General features: G+C 39.0%; 1 pseudogene; it reads right to left on the bottom strand.

Moving 5' to 3' along the window:
• Positions 1 to 1,014: 1,014 nt before the first annotated feature.
• Positions 1,015 to 23,383, bottom strand: part of LOC143690533 (signal recognition particle subunit SRP72-like) — a 31,877-nt pseudogene continuing 9,508 nt past the window's right edge.

The raw sequence follows: 23,383 nt of genomic DNA, 5'->3' as shown, positions 1-23,383 counted from the left end.
CCTGGGAAAGGGATGGAGTGGACTGAGGGATCCTGTGTCTTGGTGCAAGGCCTGAGGTACTGGTTGACTTAGTTTTCCCTCAATTACATGTGCAATCAGGAACAATGGAGCCATCCATCAACACAGCCCTCACAGCCTGGAAGCCCCCATCTCTACCCCCTGCTAGTGTGCTCCTACCAGGAGACAGAACAGGAGGAAGACTCGGGTGCCTGTCATTCCCATTGCTGCTGGAACTCAACAACAGTGAATTTCCAGTGTCTAGCTAGTGTTATGTGTGATGGCTGGAGGAGCGAAGCATTGAGTGACCTTACTTCCCTCCTTCTCTCCTTTTCTTCCTTCCTTCCTCTCTTCTCCCTTTATTCTTTCCTTTCCTATATTAGGTTAGAAAAAGGAGTAACAGAAGGGACAAAGAGAAGTGAGTGAAAGCCCTACTGCCTGCCATCATTTGGAAGCAGGGGGGTGAGGTTTGGGTCTGTGAAACCTCAATGAAGAAAAGCAAACATCATTTTGTTTAATTGATAAAGGTCCCTTTTAATCACATGGTATTTCTAATCATTTGGAACACTCAGAAGATTCCACTTTCAGTCTCCTAAGTTCTCCTAGGACATAATTTAAGTAGGATTTGAATAGGAGCTAGTACTTTGAGACTCAGTTGAAGCAGAAATAGTTTCTGTTTAAATCCTGGGAAGGGCAGGCAATGGTAGCTCAGTGGCAGAGCTCCTACCTGCCATGCTGGAAACCTGGGCTCGATTCCTGGTGCCTGCCCATGTTAAAAAAAAAAAAAAAAGATAACATGCTTCATTTATGAAACAGAAAAAAGACCAGATTAGCATACAAAGAGGCAAAAATTCACCAATACCAAGGTGAGTAAATGCCCAGTTATTTTGAGTCCTCAAAATCTGTGCAATGTTTGATGGTACAACTAGGCCAAGTCTCACTAGACGTCAAGTTTGAGAAAGATGTTTTCTTATTTGAAAAAAAGAAAATAATTTTATGAAAATGTGAGGATGGAGAGCAGCGGTTGTATACTTCTTGCTGTGTTACCTTTACTATGGTCCTAGCGTCACTGATACTAGTTTAAAAACAGCCTGCAACAAAGTGTTCTCATTAAGCCACCTTTTCCACATTTCTTCTTTTTCTGCTGCTGTTTCTCTTTTGTTGCTAGAGCCCCCACAGGTTTCTGGTGTCCTGGGGGTGTGATGTTACTTGAAGAGGCAGATACTGTGGCTGTGCTGCCAGGTCTTGGAGAGGTGGGTGGACTGCTCACAGTTCAGCTGACATCTAGATCAGATGACGTTCCTGCGGTTGTTTCCTGGGTCCCTTTCCCAACCCGATTCTTAGTTTTACCCTTTTATTCTTCCTTGGCAGTGAAAACATTCTCTCATTGGTAATTATCTTTCTGGATCTGGGCTAATGTTTGGGTCATGATCCTTAGGTAGTCTTCGTATTTTTCAGATCTCCCTGTCTTTGCTCCTTTGGATAATTATCGCCAGTGACTTTTCCACCCTTCTTCCAAATGTACACAGTGTCAGGAGAATTTTAAGAGCTTCAACATCTACTTTTAGAGACACGCTATCCAACCAGGGTAAGTGTTTAGTAAGAACATTTTCTTTTTTTTTGTATCTGCAAGTGAGTAAGTAGAAATAAACTGTGCCAGGGTGTGAATCTCTATTGGATTTTGTTTCCATAACTATTTGCTGTCACTAATTTCCTCATCTGTCCACCCACATTTGAGTTGGAAGTTTGTAACTTCTCTTACCCAGGACAAATGAGCAGGAGATATGGGCTAAGGGTTTTGATGCCAGTGGATAGCTCGTGGAAGACCTCAATGACACTATCAGTATCTTCCTCATGGTTAACAAGGTCAGTTATGCAGATACCATGCGTTGCTTATGTTTTAACACCTCTATATATTCAATATTAAAGAAACTTTTGGAAATATTACCTTGGCAAATTTTCAGCTGTGCCATAGTTAGCTTAATTTCGGCTGCATTTTCTGGGTGCTGATCTGAAAATTCCTGGAGCAAGTCTATTGCTTTTATATGTTTTTTTTTTTCACAGCACAGCTGGACAGCTTGGTATAACACAGACAGAAGATTCTCAGGACATTGGGACTGTAGTCTGGCAGATACTTTGCAGCATTGTTCTGCCTGGTTTGTGTATATAGCAAGTACAACTTTGTTAAATTCTATAGCTTGTAGTTGTTTCTTAGAAAGCTTAAACTCTACTCCCTCTGCATTGGCTAATTTCACCTACTTCTTTGAGTCAAAGACATTTTGGTCCTTGTTAACTGTAATGATGTTATTTGCAGTTACAACTAGTAATCTCATATCTGTTGGCTTTAATTTTATTATCTGATTGTAAAATTTCAAATCTGCCCATGACCCTGAAGTTGCAGAATAAAGGCCAGCTGACTGTGAATAATGTCCAGTCTGTCTTTGGTCTTCCTAAGTTCCATCACTGTCTTCTGATAATGAATGGCAGGAAATATCTCTAGCATTTTGTAAGATTTTCATTTCCTGGTTCAGCTGGCATTGTCTTATCAGTTCTCATGCAGCACTGTAGCACCGTTCATGTATGCCTTCCTGGAGACCCAAGTTCTCTAGAACCACCCTTTCCCAAATGCTTTGAGCTGCAACAACTGCTGAAAGGTTTATTTTTCTCTCCTCATCATAATCATCTTGGGAGTTTCAGATAAGATGTCTGTATACAGCTAAGCATTCATCATAGCATTCCAACAAACATAACATTTGCCCATAAAGCTCCTTTAGTTTGCCTCTGGCTGGCACTTTCTGTTGTCTTCAAGATATTCTCAATTCTTGTTCAGCCTACAGTCCCAGTGTGCCTTCTCAAAGGAAAGAGAGCTATTGGCTAACACTTCAGTGTGAGTGTTGATAACATTCAAGGATTCCTTGAAATTTTCATTCTGGGTAAGGCACCCACTTTACAGTGCAGGATAGTAACATCATCCTTGTTGATCTGTAGTATCTTGTCCTGAGAAAGGAAGTGAAGTCATTATTCTGGCCATAACAGTGCATTTCGCCCCAGAGCACAGGCACCCACTCCCACCCTCATCCCCCTACTGCTACTCACAACCTTGGAGGAGGTATGGGGAGAACGAACATTTTAAAGCTTTACTGGTGGAAGAGCACTGGGCATCAGAGAAAAGGTATCCTCTACCTCCTCTCTGTTCTTTATGTTTGATTTGAATTTGTTACAGTACAAGTATATGCCCAGGGGACTCTGGCTTTGAGAAATTTTTTGAAGAGGCAGGAAAACACTTTTAAAGCATGGGATTTTCTGCAGGCTTTATTGATTTATTTTTGTCTTTTCTGAATCAAGCATGAAAATTGAGAAAGATTTACCAGCACAGGGACTTACAGTAAGATGGCAGAGTAGAAGAGGCCAGGTTGTCCCATCTCTGTGCAATGAGAGACGTGATAGAAAAATGACCTGGGTGGTGGATCCTGGGTGCAAGTGATTATGGAGGGTTTTCTGCCCTGCATGGGGAGGCCCTGGGTGAAGTACAGGGAAATTGGGATGGAGAGAACAGGGTGAATGTGCTTGGTCATGATTGCGCCTACCCCTGCAGCTGGCTTGGGGTGATTTTCCCTTCAGCTTTGTAGCTGGGAGTACCCATGGCAAACTTGGAAAATAGCTGGTGAGCTTTCCCTGTGCACAGACTCCACTCGGTCAGCATAAAGTGCCTGCTCCCTGACCTTGTGACACATTGCTGTGGGTGCCTGTTCTTTTTTTTCTTTTTTTTGGCAAGAACAGGGGGTCCTTCCCAGGGGAGGAGGGGGGAAAGGGGGAGATGTGGAGTGTGCCAGTCTGACATCCAACTGATGAAAGAGACGTGTTTGGGCCTTGGTGTCACTCCCCTTCCCCCACAGAGGCCTGAAGACCACAGATGTGTGAAGCTGCAATGCCCAGTCACACAACCCAGCATCATCCCTGGGGGTGGAAGGGGGTGGCCAGAATCTGGGGGCCACTAGATCCATTGGCCACACAGGAGGAGTCTCTGTTGGGGTATGTGTCATTTATTTCCCAGCCCAAGAGTTGGTGAATTTTGGGAAATGCTGGGGTCAACGGCCCTGGCTAGAGCCTCAGATTCCAAATCTTAGATGTAGGAGGGAAATAACCTACAAAGTAACCTTATTAAGACATTAACATGCCCCATCCACAACAGAAGGCTATAAAGCATGTGATGGTCCAGGTAGACATGTCTCAACCAAATGACCAAATTAAATCATCCAAGGGGACACAGAACATGGAACAGGTATTTAAACTTGTTCAGAAAGAAGCAAAGAATAACATGAAGATACTGGGGAAGCATAGAGACGAGGCAGATATGGCTCAACCAAATGACCAAGTTAAATTATCTGAGGGGACTCAGGATTCAGAACTAATTAAGGTTGTTCATAATGATATGAAAGATATCAAGAGGTTATTAGAGGAGCATAAAGAAGAATTTGAAAGAATAAATAGAAAAATATCAGACATCACTGAGATGAAAGATACTGTAGACTAAATTAGAAACCTACTAAAGATCCATAATAGTAGATTTCAAGAGACAGGAGAAAGAATAAACAAATTAAAAGACAGGGCAAGTGAACTTGAACATTCAAAAGAACAAATGGCAAAAAAGATGGAAAAAATGCAACTTGATTTCAGAGAAATAATAGACAACATGAAGTGTACAAATAGAAGAATTGTTGGTGTCTCAGAGGGAGAAGAGAAGAGTAAAGGTATAGGAAGGCTAGTTGACGATATAATGGGGGAATACTTCCCAAACCTTATAAAAGACATGAACGTCTAAACCAAACAAGCCCAACAAATCCAAATAGAATAAATCCAAATAGAACTTTTCAGAATACCAAATCTTGAAGAGAGGCAAAAAGTTATGAAAACAGCAATAGAAAAGAGATTTATTACATTCAAGGGAAACTATATAAGACTGAGCTCAGACTACTCAATAGGCACCATGGAGGTGACAAGGCAGTGTTATGATGTATTTAAGATTCTGAATAAGAAAGATTTCCAGCCAAGAATTCTTTGTCTTGCCAAGTTGTCCTGCAAAATAGGTTCATCGGCTGCACAGGAGGAGTCTATGTTTATCTTCACAGATAAACAATGGCTGCAAGAATTTGCTAACAAGAGACTTGCCCTACAAGAAATATTAAAGGGAGCTCTGTTGACTGCAAAATGACTAGAGAGGAAGGTCTGGAGGAGGGTACAGAATTGAAGAGTATTAGCAACTTAAAGTATTAAAAGTGAGAAAGGAAAAAGAATATATAGACTTGATAAATAAAAACTATAGGATAGGGAGAATTTTGGGAAGATTACCAAATAGAGTAGCTCGTGATTAGCCCTCCTCCATGGAAAAGTTAGAGAAGGAACATGAGAGTGACTGAGGCCATGATTTGGGAATGCAGCTGACCTGAGAGAGCCTTCTGCATCACAATAGGGCAGCCCTAGGTGCAGAGGCTGAGGAACTGAGAGGCAGAAAGCTGGAACCTGGTGCGGAGTTGCAGAGTTCACAGGAGTGCTTGGACGGGAGCCAGGGATGGGGAAGTAAGCTAGGCCATGTTCCTTGGGCATGCTACCCTCACCAGCACAGCTCCATGACCAGTGACTCACCTCACACTCCATGTACCTAAACCCTATCACCTGCTCCCATTCCCTATGCTCCAGGCACCCCCACCCCATCAGCTCCCAGTACACATACCTGCCCCCCACCCCCACCCCAAGTGCAGCTCAACCCATCTTTCCTGTACCTCTCCCAAGGACTACCTCCCCCTCCCTGTTCCCTGCAGGCTGTTGCCAGCACATAAAGGCTGCAGGCACTAACCTCTATACCCAGGCTATCCCTACCCCCTGCTCATAGTGTTGCACAGCCTCACAATGTCCCCCCTGAGCACTGTGCATCAGTTTACAGCACTCTTAGACCCATGCATGAGCACAGGCCCCTAATCACACCATTCAGCTCTGGAAACCTCAATTTACAGCAGTCCTTAGCCACAATTCCCAGATCTGAGAAAGTGATGACCTGTGCAGCTGGATCACATCTGCCCTGAATTCACAAAAATATAATGCTGAACTGCTACCGCAGTTCTACACATGTGCACAAAGGGCCCCATGCCTTAGACTAGTGCACACCAGGGTTATGCCCCCCAGACTGGTGCACCTGCACAGCTACATCCTCCCTGGCTATTGGGTGCCCACATTCACAAAGAGCAGTGTAACATCCCCAACCTGTGCCTATACCTGCCCTGAAACAAATCATTGCACTGAATGCCCCACCCTGTACCCTGCTCTCTGCTGTACAATCATCCCACAAACACAAGACCTTAGACTGCTGAAAGAAATCAACTCCCAAAGTAAATCAATCAAGATATTTACATACCACAAAGACAGTGAAAGGTCACTAAGCATACCACAATGCAGACAGATATAGCCCTGCATAATGACCAAATTAAAACACCAGAGGAGACACAGATGTTGGAACAACTAATCAAAGATGTTCATACAACTCTACTTAATAAAATAAGTGGGATCACAAATGACATAAAGGAGATCAGGAAGACAGTGGAAGAGCTTAAAGAAGAATTTGAAACAATAAATAGAAAAATAGTGAGTATCACAGAGATTAAAGACTCTGTTGACCAAATGAAAAAACATACTAGAGGCATACAACAACAGATTTGAAGAGACAGAAGAAATAATAAGTAATATAGAGGACAGGGTAACTGACTTCCAAGACTAAAAACAGCAAGTAGCAAAAAAAAAAAAAATTGAATTGGATCTCAGGGAAATGTTAGACAAAATAAAGTGCATAAATATAAGAATCATTGGTGTTCCAGTAAGAGAAAAGAGGAGTAAAGGGCTAGGAAGAGTAGTTGAGGATATAATGGGTGAAAATTTCCCAATCCTCAAAAAGAACATAAACATACAAGTCAAGTAATCCCAATGAACTCCAAATAGAATAAATCCAAATATGCCTTCACCAAGACACATACTAATCAGTCTGTCAAATGTTGAAGAGAAGCAGAAAATCCTGAAAGCAGCAAGAGAAAAACAATCTACTACATATAAGGGAAACCAAATAAGACTGATTTCAGACTACTCAACTAGCATTCTGGAGGCAAGATATAGTGGTTTGATACATTCAAGATCTTGAAAGAGAAAGACTTCCAGCCAAGAATTCTCTACCCAGCTAAACTGTCCTTCAAAACTAACGGAGAGATTAAAATTTTCACAGACAAAGAAGTCCTGAAAGAATTTGTCAACATGGGACCAGCCCTACAAGAAATACTAAGAGGAGTTCTGCTGGCTGAAAAGAAAAAGACAGGAGAGGGAAATCTGGAGGAGGGCACAGAATTGAAAAGTACCACAAAAGATAATTTAAAGAATATAAGGAGAAAGAAGGAAAAGAATATATAGATCTGACAAATAAAATAAAAAAGATAAGATGGTGGAATCAAGAAATGTATTTTCAGTAATAACTTAAAATATTAACAGACTAAATTTACCAATTAAGAGACACAGATTAGTATAATGGATTAGGAAACATAATCCAGCCATGTACTGCTTAAAAGAAACTCATCTTAGACACAGGATGCAAACAGATTGCAAGTCAAAGGATGGAAAAAGATTTTCTATGCAAGTTGTAACCAAAAGAAAGCAGGGGTAGCTACACTAATATTGGGCAAAATAGACTTTAAATGTAAAGACATCATAAGAGACAAAGTAGGACACTATATACTAATTAAAGGGTCAATTAACCAAGAAGATATAACAGTCATAAATGTTTATGCTATCAATCAAGGAGCTCCAAAGTACACAAGACAGACATTGGCAAAACTGAAGGGAGTGATAGATGTTTCAACAATAATAATAGAAGACATGAATACATCACTCTCCTGCATAGATAGAGCAACCAGACAGAAAATCAACAAGGAAATAGAGAAATTGAATAACTTGATAAATGAATTAGACCTAACAAACATGTATAGGTCATTACACCCCAAAGCACAAGGATATACATTCTTCTCTATAGCTCATGAAACATTCTCCAGGATAGATCATATACTGGGGTACAAAACAGGTCTTTATAAATTTAAAAACTTTGAAATTACTCAAAGCACTTTCTCTGATCACAATGGGATGAAGCAGGATCTCAATAACCAACCAAAGAATGAGAACATTCACAAATACATGGAAATTAAATAACACACTCTTAAACAACCAGTGGGTCAAAGAAGAAATTGCTAGAGAAATCAGTACCTATCTGGAGATTAATGAAAATGAGAAGACAACTTATCAGAACTTATGGGATGTGGCAAAGGTTGCACTGAGAGGGAAATTTATTGCCCCAAATGCCTATATTAAAAAATGAGAAAGAGCAAAAATTGAGGACTTCACAGTATACCTGGAGGAACTTGAGAAAGAACAGCAAACTAACCCCAAAGCAAACAGAAGAAGAGAAATAACAAAGATTAAAGCAGAGATAAATGAATGGGAGAACAAAAGAACAATAGAAAGAATAAATAAAACCAAAAGTTGGTTCTTTGAGAAAATCAATAAAATTGATGGGACACTAGCAAGACTGACAAGGAAAAAAAGCAATAGGATGCAAATAAATCAGAAATAAGAAGGGGTGTGTTACCACAGACTCTGAAGAAATAAAATCATAAGGGGATACTATGAACAACTATACACCAACAAAGTAGACAAAATAGATGAAATGGACAAATTCCTGGAGACACACAAACAAGCTACAATAACTCAGGAAGAAATAGACAAGGCCAACAAACCACAAGTAAAGAGATTCAATCAGTCATCATAAAGCTTCCTACAAAGAAATGCCCAGGGCCAGATGGCTTCATAGGGGAATTTTATCAAACATTCCAAAAAGAACTAACACCAATCCTGCTCAAACTTTTCCAAAAAACTGAGGAAAAAGGAACTCCACTTAACTCATTTTCTTAAGCTAATAGCAGTTTAATACCAAACCACATAAAGATGATATAAGAAAGGAAAACTACAGGCCAATCTGCCTAATGAATATAGATGCAAAAATTCTCAATAGAATATTAGCAAATCAAATCCAACAACGCATTAAAAGAATTATACACCATGACCAAGTGGGGTTTATCCCAGGAATGCAAGGATGGTTCAACACAAGAAAATCAATTAATGTAATACAGCACATTAACAAATCGAAAGGGAAAAATCACATGATCATTTCGAGTGATGCAGAAAAAACATTCAACAAAATTCAGCATCCTTTTCTGATAAAAACACTTCAAAAGTTAGGAACCAAAGATAACTACCTCAATATGATAAAGGGAATATATGAAAAACTGGTAGCCAGCATCATATTCAATGGAGAGAGACTGAAAGCTTTTCCCCTGAGATCAGGAACAAGGGGGGGATGCCCATGTTCCACTTTTATTCAACATTGTGTTAGAAGTTCTAGCTAAAGCAATCAGGCATGACAAAGAAATGAAAGGCATCCAAATTGGAAGGGAAGAAGTGAAACTCTCACTATTTGCAGATAATATGATACTATATTTGGAAGATCCTGAGAGATTTACAGCAAAATTACTTGAGCTAATAAACAATTCAGCAAATTGGTGGGATATAAAGTTAATGTGCAAAAATCAGTAACATTTCAATACACAAGCAATGACCTAGCTGAGGAGTCAGTTAAGAAAAAAAAATTGCATTCAAAATAGCAACTAAAAGAATCAAATACTTAGGAATGAACTTAACTAGGGACATAAAGGACTTGTACACAGAAAACTACATAACATTGCTAAAAGAAATCAAAGGAGATCTAAATAGGTAGAAAGACATTCCCTGCTCATGAAAGGCTACACATAATTAGGATGTGAATTCTCCCCAAATTGAGCTACAGATTCAACACAGCACCAATAAAAATTCCAACAACCTACTTTGAAGATTTGGAAAAGTTAATTACCAAATTCATGTGTAAGGGAAAGAGACTCCAGATAGCTAAAAACATCCTAACAAAGAAGAATGAAGTGGGAGGATTAACACTCCCTGACTTTAAACCCTATTATAGAGCCACAGAGGTCAAAACAGCATGGTACTGGCACAAAGATAGAAGCATTGACCAATGGAATCAAATTGAGAGTACAGAAATAGAGCACCAACTCTATGTTCAACTGATTTTTGATGAGGCTCCCAAATCCTCTGAACTGGGACAAGACAGTCTTTTCAATAATTCAGCATGGAAGAACTGGATATCAATAGCTGAAAGAATGAAAGAGAATGCCTATCTTAACACTCTACACAAAAATTGACTTAAAGTGGATTAAACACCTAAATATGAGAACTAGCACCTTAAAGCTTCTAGAAGGAAGTGTAGGGAAACATTTTTAAGACCTAGTAATAGGAGATGGCTTCCTAAACTTTACACCCAAAGCACAAGCAACAAAAATAAAATATGGATAAATGGGAGTGCCTCAAAATCAAATGCTTCTGCACCTCAAAAGACTTTGTCAAAAAAGGTGAAGAGGCAGCCAACTCAGTGGGAGAAAATATTTGGAAATCACATATCAGACAAAGGTTTGATTTCCTGTATATACAAAGAAATCATACAACTCAACAACAAAAGAACAAACAACTCAATTATAAAGTGGGCTAAAGATATGAATAGGCATTTTTCTGAAGAATAAATACAGATGGCCCAAAAGTACATGAAGAGATGCTTATTTTCATTGGCTAAAAGGGAAATGCAGGTTAAGACTACAAGATACCACCTCACACCTATAAGAATGGCTGCTATGAAACAAACAGGAAACTATAAATGTTGGAGAGGATGTGGAGACATTGGGAAATTTATGCACTGCTGGTAGGAATGTGTGATGGTGTAGCCACTATGGAAGACTGTTTGATGGTTCATAGGAAGCTGCATAATGAGTTGCTCTATGAGCCAGGATTAGCACTACTTGGTATAAACCCAGAAAAGCTGAAAGCAATGACACAAACAGTCATTTGGACATTGATGTTCATAGCAACATTATTCACAATTGCCAAAAGATGGAAACAAACCAAATGCCCACCAACTTCCTTCTAGAAGCTTTAATGCCCACCAACAGACGAGTGGATCAAAAAAATGCGTTATTTACATACAATGGAATATTAAACAGCAGTAAGACAAAATGATGTCCTGAAGCACATGGCAAGATGGATGAGCCTTGAGAACATAATGCTGAGTGAAATTACCCAGACACAAAAGGATAGATACTGTATGATTCTACTTTTATGACCAGCATAAAGGTATAATCAGAGGCTTATAAAACAAAATATATGGGACTTAGAGATACATAGAAGCTGGAAATGGGTGAACCATTAGCTAATGAGGTTGAACTCCAATGTATGTAAAGGAATAGATAGGTGTGAAGGTTGTCCTCTAATGGGTCTATAAATAATATTACCATATTGAAGATGAACAAGATTGAAATGGGTTGTATAGACCTACGTGTCCCACTGATTTACAGTAGAAATATGAATTAGTTCTTGCAAGACTTACTCAAATGATATGATTCTTGTACAAAGAGTGTTTAAGTCCAGGGTATGGGGGAAAATTTCTATTGCATGCTATGAGCTTTGTTCAAAAAGAAACCATCAGCACTACCACAGCAACAGCAGAGGGAAATAATGTGGGGAGGGACAAGAGTTAAGAGGAGATTTAGATTTCCTATTTGGCAAGGGTGTGTTTATTGGTTTTCTTTCTCTTGGGAACAATGAAGGTATTGAAAATTGAGAATGTTGATGGACTGTGGACTTTGGGCCATATATGTGATGCCCAATGAATGCAGGTGGCTGAAGGATGCACTGATGGAGAAGTAGATTGACAAACAATAGTGTATACTTATGTACAAAGTTGTGCTGCTACAAAAAGGAGAAAAGTTGTGAGACATGCAACAATGTGAATGAATGTGTGAGGCATTTGGTGAGACAAAATAAGCCAGAAATAAAAGAACAACAATGGTATGGTTACCTTTAGAAAATGCTATAAGAAACAGAGGCCTAGTTTGTAAACTTTTAGAGCAGATACATTAAGTTCAGAGTGGTGATTATTATTTCCGGATTTTGAGAGGCTGTTTTATATATGTAACCTGATGTTTAGAGATAAGAATGAAGCTTAACAGGTTGAGGTTAAAGTAATTCAGAACATAGGGGTAAGGAAGACAGTGTCTTTATTTTAGAACCACACATACTCTTTGAGACCAATGGAAGAAAGGTTTATTTGATCTGGAACTGAAGTTTTCTGTAATGTATAAAGTAACTCAACCTATCTGTATAGCTCATTTGAACAATTGAAACACAGGAAGCCCGAATAAAAAAGAGGTCTGTGCTGGTTTGAAATGATGAATGTCCCCTAGAAAAGCCATGTTTAATCTAAATCCATTTCATTAAGGCAGAATAATCCCTATTCAATACTGTATGTAATTAGATCATCTCCCTAGAGAAGTAACCCAATCAAGAGTGGTTGTTAAGCTGGGTTAGAGGAGATGTGTCTCCACCCATTTGGGTGAGTCTTGATAAGTTTCTGGAGTCCTATAAAAGAGGAAACATTTTGGAGAATGGAAGAGATCCATAGAGAGCAGAGCAGAATAACAATGCCATGAGAAGCAGAGTCCACCAACCAGGACCTTAGGAGATGAAGAAGGAAAATATCTCCCAGGGAGCTTCATGAAACAGGAAGCCAGGAGAAGAAGCTAACAGATGATGCCATGTTTGCCATGTGCCCTTCCAGATGAGAGAGGAACCCTGACTGTGTTCTCCATGTGCCTTCTCACTTGAGAGAGAAACCCTGAATTTCATCGACCTTCTTGAACCAAAGTATCTTTCTCTGGATCCTTAGATTGGATATTTCTATAGACTTGTTTTAATTGGGACATTTTCTCAATCTTGGAAGTATAAACTAGCAACTTATTAAATTCCTCTTTTAAAAAGTCATTCTGTTTCTGGTATATTGTATTCCAGCAACTAGCAAACTAGAATAGATTTTGGTATGAGGAGTGGGTGCTGCTGCCGTTTGCAGATACCAAACATGTTGGAATGGCTTTTTAAATGGATAAGGGGAAGAATCTGGAGGAGTTGTGAGAAATGCTGATAGAGAAGGTCTAGAATGCTTTGAAGAGACTGTTGGTAGAAACATAGACTTTAAAGATATCTCTGACCAGGACCTAAGCAGAAATGAGGCATGTGCTATTACAGACTGGAAGGAAGGTAATCCTTGTTTTAAAATAGCAGATAATGGCAAAGTTGACTAGTGATTGACCAGGCTTTAGACAGAGATGAGGCATGTATAATTGTAGACTGGAAGGAAAGTGACCTTTGTTTTAAAATAGCAGAGAATCTGGCAAAATTGACTAGTTGCTTTGGCTGGAAGACAGATTTTAAAATCCATGAACTTGGATATTTAGCAGAAGAGATCTCCAAATTAAATGTGGAAAGTGAAGCCTGGATTCTCCTCATAGCTTATAGTGAAATGCAACAAGAAAGAGATAAGCTGACAACTGAACTCTTGGTTTCAGTTAAAGAAACCAGAAATAGAAGTTCTGGAAAATTCTGGGCCTCCAGGAAGGGAGACCCGAGAGAAAAGTGCCTCATGTGAGGATTTAACCAAATGTGGAACCAGCCAGCCACTTCAGAGAAAGCCAGGCTTGGACATGGAGTTATCCAGGAAGGATTTGTGGAAACTCCTTATGTCTGATGGGCATAATCCAAGGTTACTGCATAGAAAGCCAAAGCTATGGGACCTGTATAAACAGAGCTGCTGCCAGTCTGGACTGGGGGGAGGGGGGAGTTCAGAGAAGGGACACATTGAAGGGAAAATAACTTCAGAGGCAAAGCCAGGGAGGCTGGGATCTGAAGTCAAGAAGCCTCAGGCCAGGAGAGCAGACTCACCCTAACACATGGAGAGGGTGAGTTTGCCCTGATGGCAGAGGATGGGCCTTCCACCTTGTTGCAGTGGAAGAGTCATGCCACCTCAGGCCTTGGAGAGGGTGAAGCACATTCCTTGGGGTTTGGGGAGAGCCTGGCTGTCACCACATGGAGGGGTTGAGCATGTGCCCCGAAGATGGCAGAAAACCTGGGTGCAGCCCCAATGCTTGGAGAGGATGGAGCCAAGAAAAACTGGTCTCCCCAAAGTCCCCCAAGGTTGCATTCAAAGAGAGGCAAACCACTGCATAGGCCCTTGGGAAGGGTGGGACTGCCATTTTCTAAAGCCCCGAAGATGAATGACTCTCATACTTTGAAGTCGACTGGTCTTGGCCCTGCAGGTTTTCGAAACTGTATGTGTTCCTTCCTCCCTATGGAAATGGGTATATGTATCCTATGACTGTTACTTCTTTATATGTTGGCAGCAAATAACTTGTTTTGAGTTTTTCTAGGTCCAGAGACAGAGAATAATTTTGCCTTAGAACAGACTATACCTGTAACTAACTTTGATAGGAGTTTGTACATTTTTAACTTTGTATTTCATGTGTATTGCTACTGAAATGATTTAAGGATTTCTGATATTGTTATGAAATTAACATATTTTGTATATGGAGAAAACATGTCTGTTTTAGGGTCCAGAGAGTGGAATGTGCTGGCTTGAAACAATGTATGTCCCCTAGAAAAGCCATGTTTTAATCTAAATCCCATTTTGTAAAGGCAGAATAACCCTTATTCAATACTGTATGTAATTAGATCATCTCCCTGGAGATTTAACCCAATCAAGAGTGGTTAAACTGGATTAGAGGAGATGTGTCTCCACCCATTTGGGAGAGTCTTGATAAGTTTCTGGAGTCCTATAAAAGAGGAAACATTTTGGAGAATGGAAGAGATCCAAAGAGAGCAGAGAAGAATGGCATAGCCATGAGAAGCAGAGTCCACCAGCCAGGACCTTTGGAGATGAAGAAGGAAAATATCTCCCAGGGAGCTTCATGAAACAGGAAGCCAGGAGAAGAAGCTAACAGATGATGCCATGTTTGCCACGTGCCCTTACAGATGAAAGAGGAACCCTGACTGTGTTCACTATGTGCCTTTCCAGATGAGAGAGAAACTCTGACTGTGTTCTCCATGTGCCTTCTCACTTGAGAGAGAAACCCCAAACTTCATTGGCCTTCTTGAACCAAAGTATCTTTCCCTGAATGCCTTAGATTGTGTATTTATATAGACTTGTTTTAATTGGGACATTTTCTCAACCTTGGAAGTGTGAACTAACAACTTATTAAATTCTTCTTTTTAAAAGCCATTCTGCTTCTGGTATATTGCATTCCAGCAGCTAGGAAACTAGAATAAGTTCCTTTAATCCTATATAGATTATTGTAATGCCTGGATACATCCTAGAGTATATTAAGCAGATAATCAAAAAGTATTGGCAAAGTTCCCTGAGGGATGGGAGAAAGAATATGGAACTATTTAACATTACCATCCAGGAATCTCCTGATACTGTGTCAAATTTTAGGGACACCCAAATCAATAGGCCATGCCTTCGATCATGAGGCTTACTTTTGTGAAGCTTGTGTGGGTAGTGGTGAAGCTTAAACTGCCTATAGACATGCCTAAGAGTTACTTCTGGAGAACCTCTTTTGTTGCTCAGATGAGGCTTCACTCTCTCTATGCCTAACTCTGCAAATGAAATCATTGCCCCCCACCCCCCCAGGTTGAACATGACATTCACAGATGAAAGTCTCCATGGCAATGTGGGAGATGACTCCCCTGGATAAATCCAGACCTGGAACTGTGGGATCAACAATTCCATTCTGACCAAAAGGGGGAAAAGAAGTGGAACTAATAAAGTATCAGTGGTAGAGAGAGTTCAAATAGAGTTGAGAGGCTACTATGAAGATTGCTCTTATGCAAGCTTCAGTTAGACCTTGTTACCTATCATAACCTGCCAACCCCCAACCAGGACTATTCCAGCCAATCCTAAAGAATACCCAGGGCAATATATAAGATTTCACAAGGGTTTCATGCACTAGAGTAACTTTCCAGAAACCTACAAACTCCAGATGGGTCCCTGGTCCAGAAAAGTCCTGAAGCCTAGCCCAGCCTCTCCAGAACTTCAAATAGTTCCATCTCCCTACTCCATATTAGTGACAGACCCTTTCAATATGAAAAATTTAGAATCGCCATAGCCCAAACACCTCCGAACAGAGAGATGGAAAGATCAAAGGTAATGGTGGAGTTATACAGAGAAGACAGCATTTAACAAATGAATATGAATGCTGAACCATTAAATTGTTATCTCTTTTAGTCTCCAGTATTTTAGAGTAGCTAGAAATAAAAAAATTGTGGAATTCTGGGTGGGCCACGGTGGCTCAGCAGGCAGAGTTCTTGCCTGCCATGCTGGAGACCCATGTTTGATTCCTGGTGCCTGCCCATGTAGAAAAAAAAATTGTGAAATTGTAACCTATGTCAAACTCTGAAATATGTTTTACAACTAATTGTGGTTCTGTGCTTTGAAATGTATTGCATTTTTGGTATATATGTTATTTATCACAAAAAAGAAGGAAAAAAAAGTCTATTGTGAGGATAAAAAAAATATTTAAGCCTCCTAGCCTCCTATATTCTGAAACAGCTAGAAGGAAAATTTTGAGAGGATCGTATGGTAGCCCCTGACAAACTTTGGGATCTATCCTGTAACTACTTGTTGAAGAGTGCTTTGAAAACTATTTTTTGTTTCTTTGCTTTGTATGTATGCTATATTATACAATAAAATAAGTTAAAAATAAAAAGAAATAGAGGGAAACAAGTCAATTTTGATGATAAAAATATTTAAGCCTTCTAGCCTCCTATATTCTGGAGCAGTTAGAAGGAAAAATCTGAGAGTATCATATGGTAGTCCATGACAAACTCGGATCTCTTCTGTAACTACTTGTTGAAGAGTGCTTTGAAAACTATTGCTTTTTTATTTCTTTGCTTTGTATATATGTTATACTATACAATTAAAAAGTTAAAAAAAGAACAACTATAGGATAATATTCAAGACCCAAGAATTGCTTTTACAATAGCAAATTTGAATGTTAATGGTCTAAACTCTTGAATTAAAAGACACAGGTTGACAGAATGAATTAAATATGATCTATCCATATGTTACTCATAAGAGATTTATCTTAGACCCAAGTATACAAACAGATTGAAAGTATAAGGACGGAAATAGATGTTCTGTATAAGCTGTAGCCAAAAGCACAAGTAACTATAATAATATCAGATAAAATAAAATTTAAATGTTATGATATCATAAGAGATAAAATTTTCTTATGTTAACTGTAAAAAACATTTGTATCTGTATATTTTCCTGAAATCAAAAATTGAAAACATTCAGTAACATAGGTCACTAACTGTGGTAAAGTTGATGTTTCCAATAACTTTCTACTTGATATTTTGGGAATGTATATGGTTTTGATAGTGAATCATATGGTATTTAAATTCGGGTTTAATATTTATAATTCAAGAAATGCTGATATCTGTGTGTGGAGAGCTTTTCCTCATTTGCCTTAATTTTAAATTTATGTAACCAATTTTTAGTTGGTTTAAATTTAAATTAGTTTATGTACCAACACAGACTTTACAGTGCTATATTTTATTTCAAATGCCAAAAAAAAGTGTAAGGAGATTTGTTGGCACAGGTTTTTGCTAAATTGGGATGCCTCTAACAGACAAGGCAAAATTTTATATAGATGAAAGTTCTATGAATAGCATTAGTACTTTACCACTTCAAGTTAATTCTGTGCAGTCCCAGAAAACTCATACTTTTAAGGGTCTTTTTTACTACTTATTCCCTCCTTTGTCTGTTTTGGGATTTTGCCCCAGCGATTCATTGTTTTATTCACGAGTAAATACTTACTGTCTGTGTGTGGTAAGCATGTTCTTGGCACTGCTGTGGGGCTGAGGTGAAGAAGGAAGGCAAGGTCCTCACTGTTGTGTAACCTCCTTTCCAGTAGAGGAAAACAGAGAATAAGTAATGAGCAAATGAACACACAATGAAGCACCAAGAAGAAAATGAAACTGGGTGTGGACAGTGATGGATGGGTCTGGGGCAAAGTAGTGTTGATTGGTCAGGGAAGAAGGTGAGATTTGAGCTGAGACCTGAATGAGGAGTCTGAAGGACCTGTCAGAGGGTTCCAGGTTTGAGGGTAATGAGCAAGTAGGGAGTAGAAGGGGTGAGGTTAGCAGTGGGCAGGGTCCAGAAAATGAAGGGCCAGGTTGGCAGTAGAAGGCAGTTTGGATTTTATTTTGACTGGAATGAGAAGACCTTGGAATTCTGATTTTAAAAGCTTTTAAAAGTGTGGGTGTATCCTCCCTAAATGGGACATGACATCCAGGGGTGAATGTCTCCCTGGCAGTGTGGAGAATGACCCCCAGGGATGAGTCTGGTACTGGTGCCATGTGATCAACAATGCCATCCTGACCAAAAGAGGGAAAAGAAGTGTAACAAATAAGGTGTCAGTGGCTGAGTGAGTTCAAATAGAGTCAAAAAGCTACACTGGAGGCCACTCTTAACACATACTTCAGTTAGACATTGCTACCTATCATAACTTGCCAACCCCAACCAAAACCATTCCTTCCAATCCTAAAGAATGCCTAGGGCATCATATAAGATTCTACAGAGGTTCTATGCACCTGGGTGACTTTCCAGAAACCTATAACCTCCAGATGGGTCCCTGGACCAGGTAAATCCTGAAATGCAGAGGGGCCAGCTTTTCCAGAACATCAGCTAGCTCTGTCTCCCTAGCCCATATTATCGACAGCCCTTTCCAATATGAAAAAGTTAGAGTGGCCATAGCCCAAATACCCCTAAAGAGTGGGTTAGAAAGATCAAAGGTGATGTGGAGTTATACAGAGAAGATAGGATTTAACAAACAAATATGATTGCTGAATCATTAAATTGGTATTTCTTTTAGTCTACAGTATCTTACAGCAGCTAGAAGTAAAAACCTAAAATTGTGGAATTGTAACCCATACCAAACTGTGAAAACTGTTCTAATTTTTGTGATGTGCTTTGAAATTTATTGCTTTTTTGTACATACATTGTTTTTCACAAGAAAGAAAAAAAACGTTGATTGTGATGATTAAAAAAATATTTATTTCTTCTAGCCTCCAGTGTTTTGAAGCAGCTAGAAGGAAAAATCTGAGATGATGGTATGTTAGCCCATGACAAACTCTGGGATCTGTCCTGTAACTACTTGTTGAAGAGGGATTTGAAAACTACTGTTTTTTTCTTTCATTGCTTTGTGTATATGTTATATTATACAATAAAAAAAGTTAAAAAAAAAGAATAAAGGCTTGTAAAAGCTTGCCATTTTGAATATTTGTATATATTAAGGTTTGCTTCTATAAAACTATAAAGGTCTTGTGCTCTTGTAAAAATGACAAATTTTAAATGTAAAAAATGACTATTGCACAAAAATAAAAATAAACAGAGAACTTGAAAAAAAAGTGTGGGGTTGACACAATCAGCTTTGGTTTCAAGAGCATGTGATCGCCATGGGGCTAAGAGGGAGGCTGAAGTGATGCAGGGAACCTGGGTAGGATGCTGTGACTTTGTTGAGTGAGAGGTGAAAGGGTCTTGATTAAAGGTGGTAGTGATGGGAATGAAGAGATAAGCACAGTCTGGGGATATATTGATGGATGGGATGAGGGTGAAGAGGAACCAAGGATTCCTGGGTTTCTGGCTTGAACATGGAGTGTGTGAGGGTACAAGTTATTGATATCGGAAGACTACAGGAGGGATCTTGTGGGAGTGGGATCTAGGGGAGGGTGAAGTCACAGGAAGGCATGAGATCCCTGAGAAGGCAAGAACAGGGTTTCATGAATTTGTCTTACCAGGCAATGGAAAAGGAAAAGAAGTCAGGTTTCAAGGAGTGGGTGAGCTCCTCGAGGGCAGGGATCATGCCACTTCTGCTTATGGCTATTCCTAGTTCCTAGCACAGAGCCAGAATGGAAGATGCTATTCAAATATCTGGGGCATGAATGAATGAATGAGTAGATAGTAAAGTAGTGTTTGGCAAGGAAGGAAAGAGGAGAATGAGGATATTAGATGGAGCAATGGCAGGCTTTTATATTTATTTTAAATTTAATGGATAGGGGATTCCTGAGGGGAGTCATATTCACAGGGAATAAAAACCCTAGAGATGACTTATGAAGGATGCTGGGCCAAGAAGGGTAAGCGATGGAATGAGGTTCTAGAGGAGGAGAGGGGAGGAGGAGGAAAAGGAAGAGAAAGAGCAGAAGCCTTGCTGTAGGATCTCTTATTGTTCCACAATTCATTATAAAATAATTATTGCATCTATTATATGTTTGAAATTATTCTAGGTGCTGAAGATATGGCAGTCAACGAAGTGAAATCCTGCCTTCTTGGAACTTAGTTGATTGATGAGTTGTGATATTTTTACTTAAAAATAGGTTATGATATTCCTGCTTAAAATGAGCTCATTTTCTAACTTTTATAGATGACACATACGTTAGACTTTTACTCACTGAAACTTAAAAGTACTGTAATTACCTTCTACAAAGATCGTACAAATCAAGTTACCAAGACAGGGTTGGTTTTAGAGAATAGTTTCTTGTTTGGCATTGAAGTGAAACTGTGGGACATTTAAATTTTAGGGGATGTAAAGTGGCATCAATATTTTGACAGGAATGGGTAACCAAACTCTTGAGTGTCATTTTAACATTTTATTTTCATAGGCCTTGTGTCTTACTCTTTTATTCCCCAAAGCAAGAATGAATGTATAAATGATTATACTGTTTAATATCCTAAGGTGGAATGTTAAGGTTTTGTTTTATACATATGATTCTCAGAGGCCAAATGTGTTTGAGATAATCATAACAGTCTTATAACAGTTTTTGTTTGTTTGTTTGTTTTTAAGCAGATAGAAACTTTTGAAATTTTATGAGGATGAGCTGAGACTTGATATCAAGGGATTGAGAAAACCTTCTCAACCTAAAGGGGAAAGAGAGAAATGAGACAAAATAAATTGTTGATGGCTGAGAGATTTCAAACAGAGTTAGAGAGGTTATCCTGGAGGTTATTCTTATGCATTATATAGATATCCCTTTTTAGTTTATGGTGTATTGGAATGGCTAGAGGGAAGCACCTGAAACTGTAGAGCTGTGTTACAGTGGCCATGTTTCTTGAAGATTGTTCTATAATGATATGGTTTTTACAATGTGACCGCGCGATTGTGAAAACCTTGTGTCTGATGCATCTTTTATCTAGAGTATGGACAGATGAGTAAAAAATATGGATAAAAATAAATAATAGGGGGAACAAAGGTTAAAATAAATTGAGTAGATTGAAATACTAGTGGTCAATGAGAGGGAGGGGTCATGAGTATGGTATATATGAGTTTTTTGGTTTTTCTTTTTTATTCCTTTTGCTGGAGTGATGCAAATGTTCAAAAATGATCATAGTGATGAATACACAACTATGTGATGATATTGCGAGCCATTGATTATGCACTATGTATAGAATGTTGTATGTCAAGAGTGTTTGTGTTTGTTTAAGGTTCGACAATAAAAAATAAACGTAAAAAAGAAATCTTATGAGAGTATGTGCAGGCACTCTTGCAGAGACAGATGTGAGAAAGGTGAGAGGCAATAAGCAATATGGGGCCATTTGCTTTTGTATATTAGCTTCACTTACTCCCCCTCTCCCTTCTGCGTTCAGGGCTCTTTCTCCTACATCCCCTTCTTTCCAGGGCAGTGCCTGGTGGTAGATAATGCATTTGGGTGGGTTGGATGGCTCTACTCTTCTCCATAGAGGATTCACTTAGATGGGGGTCATTTGCCCCCAGGTGCTGTTTATTGCTGCTCTTCTCAGCTATATCTTTCTTTTTGAGGCCTGATTGATTTTGGAGTTTGTCCTTTGCTTTTCCAGTCACCACCCTAATTCTAATCTTGCATCATTTCCCCCTCAGAGACTTCTAACTCCCCTTAAGCTTAAGGGAATTTGGGCCGATGGTCCATCTTCTGTAATTGCTTCAATTTGTCAGTGGGTTGCAAGCCCTATTTGTGGGCATTTAGAAATTTCTGGCAATGTTTTGATGCTGGCTTGTTGAGCATGGGAAAAAGCGAGAAGTTTGTTGTGAAAAGTTTCTAATCTGAAAGAAACAAATTTGATGAGAAGTGTAAAAATCAAGAACCAATCAATAACAAGAGATGGATAGAAATGAGCAGGCCTAAGAGATGCATGAGCTAAGAGAGACCAGGGAAGAGGAAAGGAAACAACAGTCCTTCAGTCCAGAAGTGAATTCTAGCTGGGCAGCTTGTTCCTGCTTAACTGGTGGATAAGAGGGCACATGTGCCAAGATAAGGGATGCAGGAATGAGGCTTAGAAGGAGCTCGATTGATCAAGCTGTGACCTCAGCTGCTATGTTAGCCCACTATTTCCTCGAGAGATGTTAGTATTATTTCTTTGATGGCCAGGGCAATGAATTACCACTATTTTGTTGTTGGTGGTGGTGGTAAGAGTATAGTATTTAAGAGATTGAGTATCTCTTGGAAGTGTTTAATTGTGACTCTGCCTTTTGTGAAAAAGGTTTGCTCTTTACACATTGCTGTGTGAGCATGCAGGTCTAGCTAAGAATACTTGGTATTACTGTAGAGATTTAGCTTTTTTCCTTTTCCTAGTTCTAAAGCTCAAGTAAGGGCTAATAGTTCTGCTTTTTGAGCTAAAGTCCTGGAGGCAGGACTTCTAGCTTCATTTTGGTTTGGCTGACTATCGCATACTTTGCTTTCTCTATTTTTGGTTAATGAAGTGACTTTTAGAAATAAACATATTTGACAAACTACAGCAGTTTTGTCTTATTTCACCTTTACACATTTACTAAGATTATGTTAATTAGCAGATAGAATACAATTTATATACTTGCTTTGCTTCTTCTTCTTCTTTTCTTTTTTGTGGCATGGGCAGGTTCCAGGAGTCAAGCCTGGGTCTCAGGCATGGCAGACAAGAATTCTGCCACTGAGCCACCCTTGCTCTGCCTGCCTTGCTTCTTTTTTAAAGTTCTTTTTGTTAAAGATGAAATTCTAATTTATAGCTAATCATGTGTACTTTAGAGAAGCTTTAGAGTAGTGTAACTGACAAGTAAATTTAGTTAGTATACAAATCAGTATTAAGACACAACATTGAAAGTGAAAATATTGTTGTTTTAAGAATTTTATATAATTTCTAAATATATGACAAATTTTAATTTAACAGGATAAAAATTTCATTGAATTATTGTAATATTTAATATGTTAAACTATTTTAGCATTTCACTTTTACAAGAAAAAACAAAATTTTTCATAACAGTTCTCTTAAGAGAAGACTTGTCTTTTAAAATAAAGGTTGATAAGATTAGCA

Source organism: Tamandua tetradactyla, chromosome 7 (assembly GCF_023851605.1).
Source record: "Tamandua tetradactyla isolate mTamTet1 chromosome 7, mTamTet1.pri, whole genome shotgun sequence".
NCBI lineage: Eukaryota > Metazoa > Chordata > Mammalia > Pilosa > Myrmecophagidae > Tamandua > Tamandua tetradactyla.
This window is presented reverse-complemented; position numbering and strand designations above follow the sequence as displayed.